This window comes from Opisthocomus hoazin, chromosome 11 (assembly GCF_030867145.1).
Source record: "Opisthocomus hoazin isolate bOpiHoa1 chromosome 11, bOpiHoa1.hap1, whole genome shotgun sequence".
Taxonomy (NCBI): Eukaryota; Metazoa; Chordata; class Aves; order Opisthocomiformes; family Opisthocomidae; genus Opisthocomus; species Opisthocomus hoazin.
This window is the reverse complement of record NC_134424.1, coordinates 22,531,498-22,547,119: the sequence shown is the minus strand read 5'-3', so window position 1 is coordinate 22,547,119 and position 15,622 is coordinate 22,531,498.

Here is a 15,622-nt window from a genome sequence, read left to right as displayed (position 1 = left end):
AAACTATCGTGTTTATGTTTTCCTTCGAGCAAAAGTTTTTAGGTAATAAATGGCTTTGTAATCTTGAGTTAGTAGAGATACGCTGGCTGTTAATTGACCAGCTTTTAGCTTTGCAAATGAATCTTGTGTCAGACACACATCTTTGCAATCAAAAGTTGTGGAAGCAAGTCCTTGACATTCAGTTTGGTCTGAATGTCAGGGACTTGCTTTTGGTTTTCATCTGAACTTCAAGAAAGTCTTCTCTTTCCATTCAGTCTGCAGAACTGAAACCTGGTCTGTCAGTGCTTGTAGACGTAGCCTTGCAAACTGCAGCACAAGCATACTTGTGGTTCAGAATGGATCTTCTTGCTAATGGATCTGACCTAAATACTTCAAGTGTTTGCTAGGTGGTTTTTCGTATCCCTTGGGGGATATGTGTAGGCAGATATCAGACCTATCCAAACTGAGCCGAAAGTCTAAAAATACCCTTTCGATGAGATTAATCTAATATAAAGTGCTGGTGCATGTTGTTTCAATGGCATCCTTAAGGGATGTGTCTGAATTTCAGTTCCTACTTAAAAGCTGTGCATGCTTAAGCAGAGCTGACTGCCATCATGCCATCTGAAAATTGAGACATTATTCCTTGGTGCGCTAGTGTTTATATCACTTGTAATGAATATTGAAAATTCGACAACATTTCATCCTGCAGTACATTTCCTTTTCAACTACTAATGCCTTTTTGTTCAGACAAATAAATTAATATCCGGTCACATTTTGTAGCTGATAAAATATAAGCCAGCAAATCTTCAGCTGGGAGAGAACGCAGCATTTGTGATGGGTTTTCCTGCCCTCTTTACAGCTTTGCCCATTTTCACTGAGGATGACGTGGATTGTAGTTTCTCATTCAGTAAAGCCTGGAAACATGTACCCAGCTTAACATGTTTGCCGAAGGTGCGTTTACTCAAATATAAATTAACCCTGGACTTTAAAGACTATTAAAGGTTTGTTGGTTTTTTTTAAACAATAGACTTCTAATCTTAAAATCAATTAAGGAAGAAACGGGTTATGCTTCAGTGCTCAAACTATGTGGATTAAAAAGAAATTCTGACATAAAGCAAAGCATGCAAGTGAAGGCTACCCTGAGGCAGCCTTAATGTAAAAGATGACAAGTCAGTGCATACTTTCTTGCTTACTAATTTACTTTTTTTCAACAAAAAGGTGAACCGATCATGGCAACTCCCTCATCACACAGCACACATGGATAATCTTGTGAGTAAAATAAAATATGCCTTGTCCTGCTGCACTTTTTCTCAACTCTGGTTCCTGAAAAATTGAGTAATTAAGTATTTTATAGTAGAGCATATCTCCTCAGTTAATGGCAGTAAAATGAAATCTAGTTTAGCAATATTGAAGAGTCCATTCACTATTTCACTCTAGTCCCAGTAATATTAAAAGTTGGTGAAAGGAGGAGAACACCAGCACTGTTTTATATGGATTGGCAGCAATTTATTCTTCCATTTAAGTATGTGGATAGTATTACTCTGATAATTTTGAAAGTTAAAGAGAAAATAAATAGCTGAAATAATAAAAGTAGATTGTTAGCAGAAACCCCCTGCGCTTTACCTTTTATATTATTGAATTTGTAATGTAATATTGCATAATTCAGCTGAGCCAGAACAGTACCTCGTTTCTACTATGAGACTTTGTAATTATAACACTATCATGCCTTTCGGTGTCTTTTCTGCCTAAGCAAGCATGAACAAGCTACTGGGAGACAGCTCTGGGAAGTTTTGCAGGGAAAGAACCCGATAGCATCAGATGAAGAGCATCAAGGTACCAGGAGGCACTTGTCTACTACTTCAGCAGACCAGTGAAAATCTAAACTGATTCTCACCAAAGATTTTGCAGTCTGGAAACCCAGTCTCTGAACACATAAACATGTGTGCTGCTTTTTTCTTTTTTCTTTTTTTTTTTTTTTTTCCTGGTGATATCCATGTAGTATAGTAGAGTTCTTGAAGTACTGAGGGGTGGAGACTGGCTGTCAAAATCACTGAACTGCCACTTCATGCATAGTAATCTCCAGAATTTTAGCTGCACAAAGGTGGATTTCATCATGCTTCTGGAGCCTGTTGTCCATGCCACTGACCTACAAAGGTCTCCAAGCATTCAGCGAGTGAGGGTAGGTGTTACATTGCCCATAACTAGCAATGAAACAATTCTGCAAAGTTTTGGAAGTGGTTGGAGTTCAGGTTTTTTTGCCTGGTCAGCTTTGACGTTTAGTAAGATATACTGAAAAGAGGCCCAACATGAACTAGAAGATTATTGTAGAAGCGTAGTGATGAGCAAACGGAAGCTTGCAGCATGAAAACAATATGGCAAGGGAGAAACAGAAGCACTGAACGCTGGATTAGTTCTGTTTTTTTAGACTAAAACACTAACTAATGAAAATATTTGTAATTTGGTTAACGGGACAGTAACACAGATTTGGATCCGCTCCGAGGGTGCAGCTGCAGAGTGTGCAGCCAGATTATAGTTCATCTGCCCCAGCCTGGGGACTTGTGCTCCCAGAGCAGCATCGCTGTGGGAGCATGAGGTCTGGTGTGGACCCTACCAGCACAGCAGGGTCCCTGGGTGACCAGCTCACGTGTGCTGCTGTGCTGACACTGCTATGGACACTAGAACTAGGAAAATTAAAGCTGGCTCTTATTGGATTAAAGCAAGCTTGGATTTGTTGCGGTTCCACAATTTATTTCAGTGTGGACATGGAAACCTTTGCTTGTGAGGCTGGTTTGATCAGCCAGCCGTGAGATGGTTTATCCGTTCGGGAGCAGCTTGTGATAGTCCTCCATTTTGTTAAACTTCAGAAGAAGCTTTATTGACTTTGATGGGTCTTTTTTCCCTCTTCAGAGTAACTAAGGCTATCTCAGTTAGACCTGTACTGACAGAAGTTATTAAAGCCCTTCTAAAGCTTTCAAGGCCTGGTGGGGACTCTTCCTGTTTTCTTTTCAGCTTGCCAGCTTAGCCCTGGCAATGACATTTTAATCACATATACCCACCAACGCCACCACCTTGTTTAGCCAGACCAAGAGGCTACAGCTCTGGTCATTATATTCATTGCTCTTCACAATAAAACAGTTGTACTCCAGCTGTCAGTAAATGGCTCTATTTAACTAGTGATTTAGTGTCCTGGATTATGCTGAAAATACTTTGAACTGATGGTTTTCTTAAAAGGCCAAACTGCTTCTTAGATTGCATTCACTATTACTTTCAATACACTGGGAAGACTTATCCAGCACTGAACGTTTCTGCAGGCTTCTAATAGTATGTTGGGAACAAGTTCAGAGAACGAAAAATTGCTTTGAAAGTTCTCAAAGTTCTCACATTTGAGGGAAGGCGAAGTAGTTTTATTCCCCTTCCTTAGGATTAACAGTGCCCTTAATACCAGTGGATTTCCCTACGTAAAAGCAAGAAGAGTCTGTCCCTTGGCAGGTATTTGCTTGCTTCTTAGGATACATTTTCCAGGTGATTTGTGGAGTATTCACAATGTGCTTTCCATTAATCTTGGGATGAGTGCCGTGCAAATCCCTAGTCAGCACTTGGAATATCTACCAGTTATTTTTTAAAAGTAGAGAATTCTTAGCAGCTAGAGCTGTACTACCCAGTACAAAACTCCTTATTTTTGCTAATTTTGAAGAAAAGTGTTAATGCTTAGAAAACAGACCCCAAAATATTTGTAGAAAGTAATATTTTATTACTATTTACCACGCCAACCCCTTTAAAAAAGGAAAGCAAAACAAAAAAATAACAAAAAAAAAAAACCCACCCAAAAAGAAATCCTGCCATCTATTTCAAAAAAGTATGGGTGAAGTGGACATCTAGCTCTGGGAGTTTCTTTTCCTCCAAAACATGTCCTAGATTTTAAGTCCTGAGAGGTCTATACTGCGTCACTCACTGCAGCCTACTCGTGACCATTTGCTCTTCATAAAAATACACAGATTTGTCCAGATTCTGCAGGACCAGGTTCTACTGTAAAGCAACATCAAAATGGAAAGTGTATCTTTTAAGGATTGACAGCTGAAGATTATCGATTGCTATCGTTGATGTTCTTTAGACATAAATATTCCGCGAATTATTAAATGCTTTGAAGGGGAACTGTCGTCATTAGCACAGCAATCCTGGGAGCCAGGTTTTCTGACGGTGAAGATGCCGTTAAAATGAAGACGCTGCTAGGGCTTGAAAGTATCAGAAAGTCCCAGTTTTAGATGTGTAAGAGAATAGATCCAAACTGTCTAAAGATGCAGGTTAGTACCTATTGTCCTAGGAAATTGCTGTGTTTGACCAGGTTTCAATAAATTCACCTACATGATGAAAGTATTTAGGCACTTCCGAGAAATTCTGCTATAACTCAGTCTACGGCTTTAGGTGTAGGTACTGTACTGAGGCCCAAATGCTCTCCAAATCTTCCACTTGAGGCCTTAATTTTGCCCTCTTTCCAGAAAATCAGCCTATGTAGCATATCAAGCTTGCCTTTCACTTCAGATGGCTGGAAACAAAGCTAATTAATTAAGTGGAGTATCTGATTCTGGTTTCTTGGTATGCGCGTTTAGTAACAATTCAGAGGCTGTTGAAATTGGTAAGTCTTTGTGTTGAGCTTGCTTTAGATCCAGGTCTTCAGCTCTCATCACACGCTCATCACAAAGTGCTGCTCCAGTTCCAAAGCTGTATTTAGAAATAGTTCAAAATGATGTTGCTTATATCGTTGTTTCAAGGCTGTTCAGCAGACAGAAGTAAGATACGTGCCCTGAAGTGGTATTTTACACTGCTAAAGAACTCCCTCAGGAAGAGATTCCTGGCACTATGTGCAAAAAAATGGGAGTTATTAAGAGATATTTTGAATACTAATTATTCTAAAACAAAAATCTCTTTTAGGGAAGAGTGAACAAACATGACGCGCTTCTTTATTCCCCTGAACGGTTTTAGAAATGTGGGTTTGATTTAAAAATATGCTAATTTTGATGTGTTTGCATGTGTAGCTGTAATCTCAAGCAAATTTTCAGCAGCAATAGAAACAAACAGAGAAATAACCTGAGTGCTAGTTCTAACTGTAAAATAAAATAGAAAAACTTCTAAAGGCCACTTGTATAATACAGTATAAGTATTTAATTAGTCTTTCCTTTATATCTCTCGGTGCAAAACTATGCATGGAAATTAATTGGTTGTCGTAGTGTAGACTGCAGTGATAAAAAAATCACAAAATTTGGAATTTTGATAAATGTCAAACTTATGCTCTACTACTTAAGACCTGTGCTTGTTGTTTGCAGATGATACCAGGGCTTCTAATAATAATAACAGAACTGTACAGAAATCAAAGAATGATTTATTTTAAACTGTCTCATGAAGACAAAAACTGCCAAATAGTTAGCAGGTTCTACTGTGAATAATTTACTGCTCCTTCTCCCTGGATACTTGCACTTGAGTAATTTATTCAGTTCTCAAATTACAATAAATCCTGATCGTACCACGAATCAGTATTTGTAACTCCTCCTGAAGAGATGCACGGAGCAGTGCAGAAGGAACGTTCCTGGTTTGGGCGCTGTTACAAGGAATGCTTCGCAGACACGGGGTATGTAAAATCAAAATTGTTTCTTTTTCACTACGCATTGCCATCTAGTGGCATGCGGCCCCCCTCCTGTCTCAGCAGGCGGGGTCTGACGGTGGAGATCAGCTAACTCTTGCAGATCGTTTGTCCTCGTTGCGGTTTTATCGATGATTTTCTTTACAGAGAATAGAGGCCCTACTGCAAGGGTTTGCTAATTGCATTGGCCATCGCGTGCAGATGCTCCAACATTTCCTCCTCCTTTATTTCAAAGAAAGATTCATGAGGGAAAAGAACTTGGAGGAAGGGCAGGGTTGAGGTATGAGCGGGGCCATTGGCTTTCGGTTGGTGTATGGTAACGCACTCAGCTAAATCAGTGAAGAGTGACAAATAACTGGTGCCACACTTGGATGTTGGCATGATTTCCTTCCAAGTACGGTAAAAGATTTGGACCATAATTCTCGTTTGAAATTCTTTCTCCTGGAAGCTGAGACGACACCGTGACTTTGTTGGTGTCAGTGCTGACTGCAGGCTCCCTGCGAGCTGTGGAGTAGTGACAGCCAGTTTGTTGCTGGAGCTACCCTCTGGGTTAACATGGACCATACCACGCTCCCTTCCACTGACAGAAGAGCAAAGCACCTGCACCAACCTTGGTGAGACTCCCTTGCACTTATACTGGTATCACTAAGAACTGACCATTTGTTTCATTTCCACCACACCTACTCTGTACCCAAATTTTCCTATTTTCCAATAAAGAGAAGTTAATTTAATAGCAGCCATAGCAGTGTTCCGAGAGGGTGGCCGTTTGTCAGAGCTCAGGCAAGTAGAGTACCACCTGTGGATTACATGGGCAGCTGGACAGGTTCCTTCAGAACTCTCCATTGTTTTCTTCCATACAGGTCAGTAATGAAATCCTCCAGTCATTTATAAAGTCATTATACCAAATTATTTCCCATGAAGCTGCATTTGGGCTACCAAGTGTGTTTAATTTTACACACATATACGTGGGAAAGAAAAAGCCACCGAAGTGCAATTTTTCTTAAGCTCAGTAAAAATAATTGCTACAGTGTTTGTTCAAAAAGATTTCTGAAAGAGATTTGCTTAAAAATAAGCCACACAAACTTGTCTTTACCTTTGTACCGTTGTCAAAGCTGCTCTAAAAACAACAAGCAGGCGTTTAAATGTTTGGTTTTTTCTCATACTGAAATAAGAGTGTGGAAATCCTCGTGCCGTGCCTTTCCGTCATCGTGTTGCACGCTTCACAGGTTGTCAGCTGCTTCTCGAGGAAGAAGCACTAACGCTGCTGCTCTCAGTAGTATTTTCTCTGTCTCCAGCAGGATTTTGGTGGAGGCTATCAAGGTGAGATGAAGGTAGGAGAAAATGCAGCCTTACTAGTATTAAGTAGCGAATGTTGGGCAAATTCAGAGCTGCACATTATAGTGATTTCTGAGAGTAAGGTGTCTATGTATGGAAGAATCTCAAGAAAGATCATCCTAAGATTTTTTTTTTTTTTTAAAGCTATTAAAAAGTAGTAAGAACATTAACGGGAGATACATGTGTAAGAGGCAAATACAAATTTAGTTTTCAGCTATGTTAATACTAATTTTAGGTGGCTTTTTGGTTTTATAATCAGCTTTATTTCATCACTAAGTGGGAGAAAATAAAAGGAAAAATATATACAGCAGCAAATTCGAAGAATTCATTCATAAACTCTATCTGTCCATACAGAGTCACACACTGGCAGTCAAAACTCAGTTGTTTCAAACAGAAGCCATCAGAAACCTAAGAAAATACACGTGTATTTGTGCTAACTGATGATTTTACTTCCCGGTTAACAAAAGAAAACCTTTCTAATGAATATTCTGCAAGTTTTGTATTGATAGAGTGAGTACGTAGTGAGCACTTGAGACCAATGCAAGAAAAATCCAACAGCTGGAGATCAGTAATGGAATTTCATTAGCAAGTAAAAGATTCTCTAACTTCTGTAGGCTTTAAGGGTAGGGTTTTTGCATTAGCTGCCAAACTGCTGTAGCTGAGGGTTTCATATTTTAAATTGTTATGTTCAGAAATGTAACAAAGAATTGAGATAATTTTCTGCTCATCTAAAGCTGGACAGTGTGCTATCAGCAAAAGCAGAAATCTGAGTATTGAAGGGTTGGGCTAGGTTTTGGAAATGTGAGAGTGGTAAGTTGATCAAAGCATCGGCCATTTAAAAGGGTTAAAAATTTTTTCTGTGACATCCTTCTATATTAGAATCACATTTTTGTGGAAAACATCAGTGTAATTCCAATGAAGTTACTAATTTGATTCTGTGATTCTGTATGTATTAAGCAGTATGTAGTATTCCTACTTTAAAGTAAACCAGTTGGTAGATGAGGTCCGATTTGTTTAAAATAGAATTACTTAACTGATCAATCACGCAGACTAAAACATCACAACTTTGTCGTTTAAACACAGGCGTGTGACGTATTTCTGAGTGTTGTGCTCGTGAAGTAAGATGCATATTTGTGCTAACAGCAGCTTGTGATAAGAGTTGGCATAGTTCAAACAGACCATGTTGTAGATCTGTTTGCACAACAGGATGTAAACCGGGCTAATCTTGTTCAAGGCTCATAATGCTTTGCTGCTTTTGTCTTGGGCTCGTTCGGCACTGCTCATGTACGTAAAGATTGCGGCTCTTAGATCCTAAGCCTGATTGTGCTCTACACCTGCTTGCACTTAGGAAAAGAAACATTTGTCACTCTTATTGATGTAATTGCTTAAATTGCATTTTAATTTTAACAGCTTAAGTGAGTTGGTGGAGAAAAATGTTTTCTGAATGAAAGTTTGATCAACTGCCCAGCCGGTGCAAGTCTTTCCATTGACTCAAGAGATTTTGTTTCAGGCATTTTATTTAAACAATACTCCTCTCAACCATAACTGAGCAAAGTTACATGCTTTTCATTAAAAAAATGAACAAAAATGTTTCAAGCGGCAATGCTTAATATAATGTTTTAAGGAAAATTACTGAAAATTAAATATCTCCATTTCATATTTTTGATGCAATTTTAAAATAAAAAGAAACCTGCATTTAATTCTTAAAAAAGCAATAGATCTGCTTGAGTATTACAAAATTCAATTTCTTCTTGCTAAAATGGAAATTGGATTAGATTCTGTTGGAGTAAACTCAGCAATTGCTTAACTTCTTTTGTGTTATTCTTCATTCCCATTAATAGGAATAACATGATACCTATACTCCACAATTCCCATCACTGTGGGCTCTTAAATAAACATTAAGAAATATTAGTCTCAAAGTTAAGGACTCCATTTAGCACACAGCCCAGCTATGCATTTTACATTTGCAAGTAGGAATGGCGGTCCGGATTTTTTCGACCACTCATTACACTAATGGTCGCAGGCTTTCCTGGCAAGACTCTTTACAGAGCTGAGCAGGTTCAAAACGTATCAGGAGGCCTTATCGCTCAAAGTAAACATTCAAAGCATATTTCCCCTTTGCTGAAAGATTTACTTCAGTTCCCCGTTAGACAGCATATCAATTACAGCGCTGCGTTTCCTACATGTCATAGGTACGAGCTTCCCCTTTTCTGTCACCCCAACCCGAGTTTAAAGTACAGATGCTGTAAAAGGAGGATCAGGCTACATTTATTTAACAAAAGTCTGCCTTGTAGGTGAAATCTTGCAGGTGTTGAATCTGTGTTGACATTCTGAGATGCAGGCTTTGATGGCCTCGGTTGTGCCAAACAGCCCAACGCGCTACAAACTTCTCCGAAGCCTTCATCGGTGCTGCTGTGTAAACAGCACTTCGCTGATCTGATAGAGTTGATCTGCGTTGTCTGTCCTGGAGATACACGATCCCAAGCTAATCTGAGTAACAATTCGGGTAGTATGTTTGCTGATCAGCAAGCGCGGAGGGAAGTTACATTTTGGAGAGTTGACTCTCCAGAGAGCGAGATTTGGCACCAAATCCCCTGCTGTGCGTATCGACGAGCATCGCTTCGCAGCTCCGAGACGTAACCGTGAGCCCAGGCTCCTCTTGGCTGGCAGGAGCGGCCCAGGCGCTGCCTGCACGGGAGCGTGTGGGAGAGTCGTACACGGGAACGGGGACGCGCGGATTTCAGTCGCCGCAAATCCAGCACGGATGTGCTGCTTTATGTGGGATGCAGGTTTTGGGCGTTGCAAAGATAAATGTAGTGGCTCTTTCTCAAGTACGTGCCAGATAAATTCATGTCACCCAGCTGAACGCACAAACACTGGTGATTTCTAGCGATATTAGATCAGACACAATTTTTGGTGCACGGGACAATTTTTAGTTAGTTTTGTAGGCGGAAAAAAAGGACAGAAAACCACAGCAACTAAAATTTTCTCTAAGACAAAAAAAGTTACCGTTAACAAATAGTTGCCATCATTCTGTACTTGTATTCCATACTTCCCAGCAAAGCTTTCCCTTTTGCCACATCTATTTATAAACCATGACACGACATTTTTTATTTGGAGAAGTTATAATGGGAAACCAGATCAACCTAGACATCACGAAAAATAAAACGCTATTAGCAAGGAGAAAACAGAGCAGGCTGAGAAAGTGCTGCTCAGGAAATTGTCCTAGGGAAAGGAGAATTGCATATCTTGTTTAGTAAGGGGTTCAATTCCTTCCCCTTGGTCAAAGAGGAGGTATTCTCCGAGGTGACTACTGGAAATATCCGTTGCCTGTATGTACAGTGAACTTATCATTTGAAATACTTCCATGAAGACCGTGTGCTTTTCTAAAAGATGCGTTACAGATGAACAAAAGTTGCGCCAAGGTGATGAAAGTGTTGGAGGAAATTCTACGTGAGACATAAGTGCTATATAAGTTCTATAGAAGAAAGTTCTATGTAAGAAAGAAGTAAAAATAGATCATTGTGACGGTCCTTTCTTGTTTTAGTGTCTGTGGCTCTGTTAAAGTTTAGCTTTCTTCTTGAAATTTGCTTCAGGGATTGTAAAATAAATACCTTTATTACTACATATATGTTCAAAGAAGTAGGACTTGGTTATGTAGAAATACATAAGTTTACAAAAGCCCCAGTACACGCAGCTGATTTTTGTATGTTTTACATAGATGAAAACAAAGGAATGAACCTAAAAGTATAAAGCCAGTGCAAGCTGGTCGCATGAACCTCTCTCTGTGGAACTGAAGGAGACATAGTGTATGACTGAATTCAAAAATTAGATCAGTAGAGGTTTGGAGTAATTAACTTTTCTAGAGGTCATCTTTTTTTTCCCCTCAGAGCGGTCTCCAAGACTTGAAAAAAAATCTGAACAATTTTTCTTTGAATCTAATATAGAAAATGGATCTGAAAGCTCTACCCTTAGTCACCTTGGGTTTTCTGAGTTTTTATGGGTACCAGAATCTCACCTGTATTGTGTAAAATTAAGTGTTCCATTATAGTCTTCATTAATGTTATATGATCAGTGTTACTCTTATAGAGATAAAAAAAATGAGTGACGGTACAGTTAGATCTTCCCACACAGCTATCTGTGTACCTTAAGCTGTTTATAAATTTGAGACTCATAGGGAGAAGTAGGGCAAAACCCATCAGAAGCGATTTCTTCCAGTGGCAGACTGTCATTTGTCACAAATGCAGAAGTGTTGTGGGCAGGATGAGGAAGCATGGCCCAGTCCCCAGGACAAGGTTGTGATGGACAGAGGAGATCTGCCCCACTGGGCATAAAGTAGCTCCTGCCAGACCGTGACTGCCTTGTCCAAAGTCCAGTTCCATGTGGCATAACTTTTTTCTGACTTTAGATCTATTCCAACTACGAATGGAGCCTAACTATTCAGTGAATCAAGAGTTTCTGTATTCTGTGGTTTGGATATTCCTGTTTTTATGGCTTTTAAGATTCTCATTCTCTGTACTGAGCGAAAGTCTGTCACATTTTAAACAGCTGTTGTTTAAAATTCCAGTCAGTTGACTTTTGGTGTGATATTTTCGCTATGAAATTTCAGAATATATCTACCAACTGCACTTTATCAAGTAAATGCTCACCAGGCACTTCAAACCTAAGCATTTTGATCTACCTTAATCAAAATTTCTGTCTAATCTGTCCAGTTCTTTGGAAAATGCTGCAGCTCGCTATACTGGTATGTTAATGTATATAGTTCTGCTGTATGTGACTCTGTCCTAGTTTAGCATCTTCCAGAAAAATACAGAAAATAAATAGTACGGACTGACTTTTGTCTGTATTCTATCTCTGCTGATTTCACAAAGGCTCTCAGTCCAGGGCAGAACAACAGAATTTGTGCAGAGGTGAGGGCTGGCATAATATAAAATTTCACTTGTACGAAGACGGATGACAGAACACTCCCCTGCGAAGCATCCATACGGGTAAGAAATACGCCCAATTCTCACTCTCGGTTGTTCAGAAAGACCTCAGAGAAGTGAAGTCTGTAAGGATTTTGCCACTTTTGCAAAGTCTAGAGGTATCTCAGAACCAGAATACAAGAAGGATGAAATGTAGCAGGAAATGGTATGATTATGTAGGAGGAAAGACATTCAATTTTCACCCAGCTCATCACTGAAATCCGTGCGCACCCAGGTGATGTATGCTTGCCAAAAATGATATTGCTTTGCATAATGTAATTCTTAAATATGGATGTTTTATTAACAATATACAAAATCGTAAAACGTCCCAGTGTGGGCTTTTTGTTTTAGCTGTTTTATTGTTGTTTGGGTTTTCTTTGGTTTCTTTTTTAATGAGAACCAGTGCTTCCACATGAATTTCTGGATTAAATGTGAATCTTGGTCCAGTTTGCCAAATAACGATGTGACATTGTCTGCAGTAGCTGTACGTCAGCTGTCAACTGAACATTCAAGGAATCAGCCCCCATTTGGGGCTGAATTTATTTTTCTTGTTAACAGCTATCTACCACTTGAAAACATTTGTGTTGTACTAATTTGGCTTTAGCAAAATGTCAGTTAATAAAACTAACATGACATTTTTGGTTGCAGATATAATCGTGATAATACTTGTTTTCTATTTATTTTCCATTTAGCTCCTGTTATGTTAGACTGTGGGCTTTAAAAGCAAAACATCTAATTGATTTTAAAAGCAGCAGGATTTTATCCTTGCAAATATACCTGGTCTTTCAGGAACCACATTTTGAAGATGACCTTGTCACGTTGCTTTCATTCATAGCATGCATGATGTTTCTATGCTGGTGAGCCATTTGCCCTGGTCCCTCCGAAGGCGTTGCAGAATTTGGAAGTGCTTTCTTCCAGTGGAGGTAGTTTCTGGTAAAATCTCATTTAATTTATGGCAGGCTGATATATGGCAGTTGGGGTTTTTTTCTTTGTTGATCCTGGTAAAATGAAATGATGCATTGTGGTTTATTAGATCGGTGTTATTTTTACCAGGACTAATATCTGCAATTGTTTCCTGTAACTCTTTGTACTTGCCTATCACTTTACTGTTCTTTATCTTGTACAGCAGCAATGACCCTTCAGTCACAGCTGACAGGGCAGATTTTTTTACAAGAGTAACATAATTAGTGTTCAAACCATAGATGAGTACTTCTGTCAGGTGGCGCACAGTTAAAATCCCATTTGCAAAAGCCGTATTCTATGGTACTGGCGATTCTTACAGGCAACAGGAGATCGCATGTGTTGCCTGCTCATACTCGATGTAACTGCGAGTTAAAGCCTTCCGCTCTCAGCAGGAGCTTTCCCAGCAATGCTTAGAAAGGGATGCCGATATATAAAGAGAGTATTTGAGTTTTCAGCTTCTTGGTTGTATAGCAAAAAGATACAGTCTGGAAGTGGAAGCTGGCAGTTAGAGACACAGCCCGAGAGGAGCTTCACGGGCGTGAGGCAGAGCTCCTGCTAAGGCAGTTTCTGCGTTGCAGTGCATGTAAAACCCTGAGCACGGTGTTTTGGTCAGAAACCTCTTTGCGAGGGTATATTCTTCCCCCACTGCTGAGCCATCAGTGGAAACGATTCCATGAGATATGAAAATGCTTTTTAATGTTTTATTTATTGTCCTATACATATATATACTTTTTTTGCATACTTGCTCAAAGAATCAGTCCGAGTGAAACAGTTCTGTTTCTGGAGGTTCACGTGTTCGTGTGAAAACGCAGCCTCGGCAAGAGACGCTTGCATTTTGTCAGGTAATAAACCACATTTTTCTTTGCAGCTCTGCCATTTTGTCCCATACGCAGTTCTCTGCAGCTCGTGCTTGCATTACAAAAGTCCATGTCAAAATAATGACAAAGTTGCTTGTACGTTTCCAGAGTCTGAAAACTTCTCCCGTTAGCAGCAACAAAAGAACAATGCTGATACTTTCTTCATGGTGAATGCTGGGAGGGACTTCAAAATGTAAATTTAGACTAAATGATCAAAACTTCTATAACTTGCTTATGTGTTCTGTCATAGCATAAAGGCCAAATATATCTGTGATTTAATGGCGTTGAACGTGGCTGCTTGGAACCAGGGATATATTTGGTCCAGTGACTGCACAAATGAAAAATCATGGATATGCAAGCTTTTTCTTCAATTCCTCATGCAAACCTTTCCCAAAAGTTTTTATAGTACATGTCAGCCAATAAAGCAGTAATGTAATACATTAGAGTAAAAGAATCTAGTCAGTACTTTGGCCTGGACCTGGCTTGTGTTAGTTTTCATGGACTTCGGGGAAGCTTGCACTCTTATTCCTGAAGATTTTGCATTTGATAAGCCAAATTTTGCTTGTCTTCACCAGGTAACCATCCTGCAGATTTCAGTTAGTCAGCTCTCTTGAAGTCTGGCTAGTTTTTGGCACACGGAGGACTTATCTGGGTATCAAAAGCAACAGCTTAATATGACAGAGCATTGGATTCCAGTTCACAGAGGAGAGGAAGAAACGGACACAATAACGCCTGGGTGTCTCAGCAACTCTATTAATAAGTGTTTTAAGATGTGAAAGTGGGAACTTGGAAACCGGGCCACCGCATACTCAAATACAGACGTGGATTTAATATAGCTCATTTACAAATGGTGATTGCTCAGAGGCATCATGAACAAAACCCTTAATGTAAGAGGAAAAAGTGCAGGCTGTCACTTTTAGTTCCAGACTTTAATTTCAACTGTATGAGCAGGAGCAGCTGCACGTTGCTATCAGGCATACGAGGTTCTTAGTGTAAAAAGGCAGCTGGACTGCAAATACCTCAGAAGTACATATCCATTTGTCTGGTTAACTTCAGCACTTAGACTATCAATCAGGTCAGCCTAAAGAAAAATGAATGACATCAGTCAAAACAAAAGGATATCTCTGTGCAGTGATTAGCTCCGTGTAGTACAAAAACTTAAATAATTTGCTCTTTGAAAATGTGATGATTGATTGGCTTCCATTAGGCTTGGATTTTAAAACATTCCATGAACTCTCAGATAAAATGGCACTAAAATGTTATTGCAATAACCAAATAAATCATATTAGACTATAGTGTATATAAGTACTTTAAAACATTATAGATACTAGAATTCTGTGTATAATAAAAAGGTGAAGAATGTAATCCGTGAATTTTTTTTTATCCTCTCATCTCACACCAGGATTACCCTGGGCTGTTTTCAAGGATGATGTTCCTGAGGATACTAACTTTTGGTTATGTTTAAATAGATTATATATACATATGTAAAAGTTGCACAGTTCTGGATGTGTTTGGTCAAAGGGAGATATTTTAAAGGATAATGTTCCTTAGGATATGAATTTTTGGTTATGTTTAAATAGATTATATACACACATGTAAAAGTTGCACAGTTCTGGATGTGTTTGGTCAAAGGGAGGTATTTTAAAGTTATCGCAGCACAGAAACTCTCTGAGCTTTTGACACCGATGCTGGCCATTTTAATTTGATCTCAGCCTTGCAATCAGCCTGCAGCTGAGAAATACGCAGTTGCCATTTAAACACGGTGCGTTCTTCAGTATCAGGTTTGTGGTTCAGCTCACGGTCCTGTAGTTCTGGCCAGCCGATCTCGGACATATGGTAATGTTTGGCCTTGAATCTCCTGTAGAGGAATAAAACAAAACCTTTCCCCG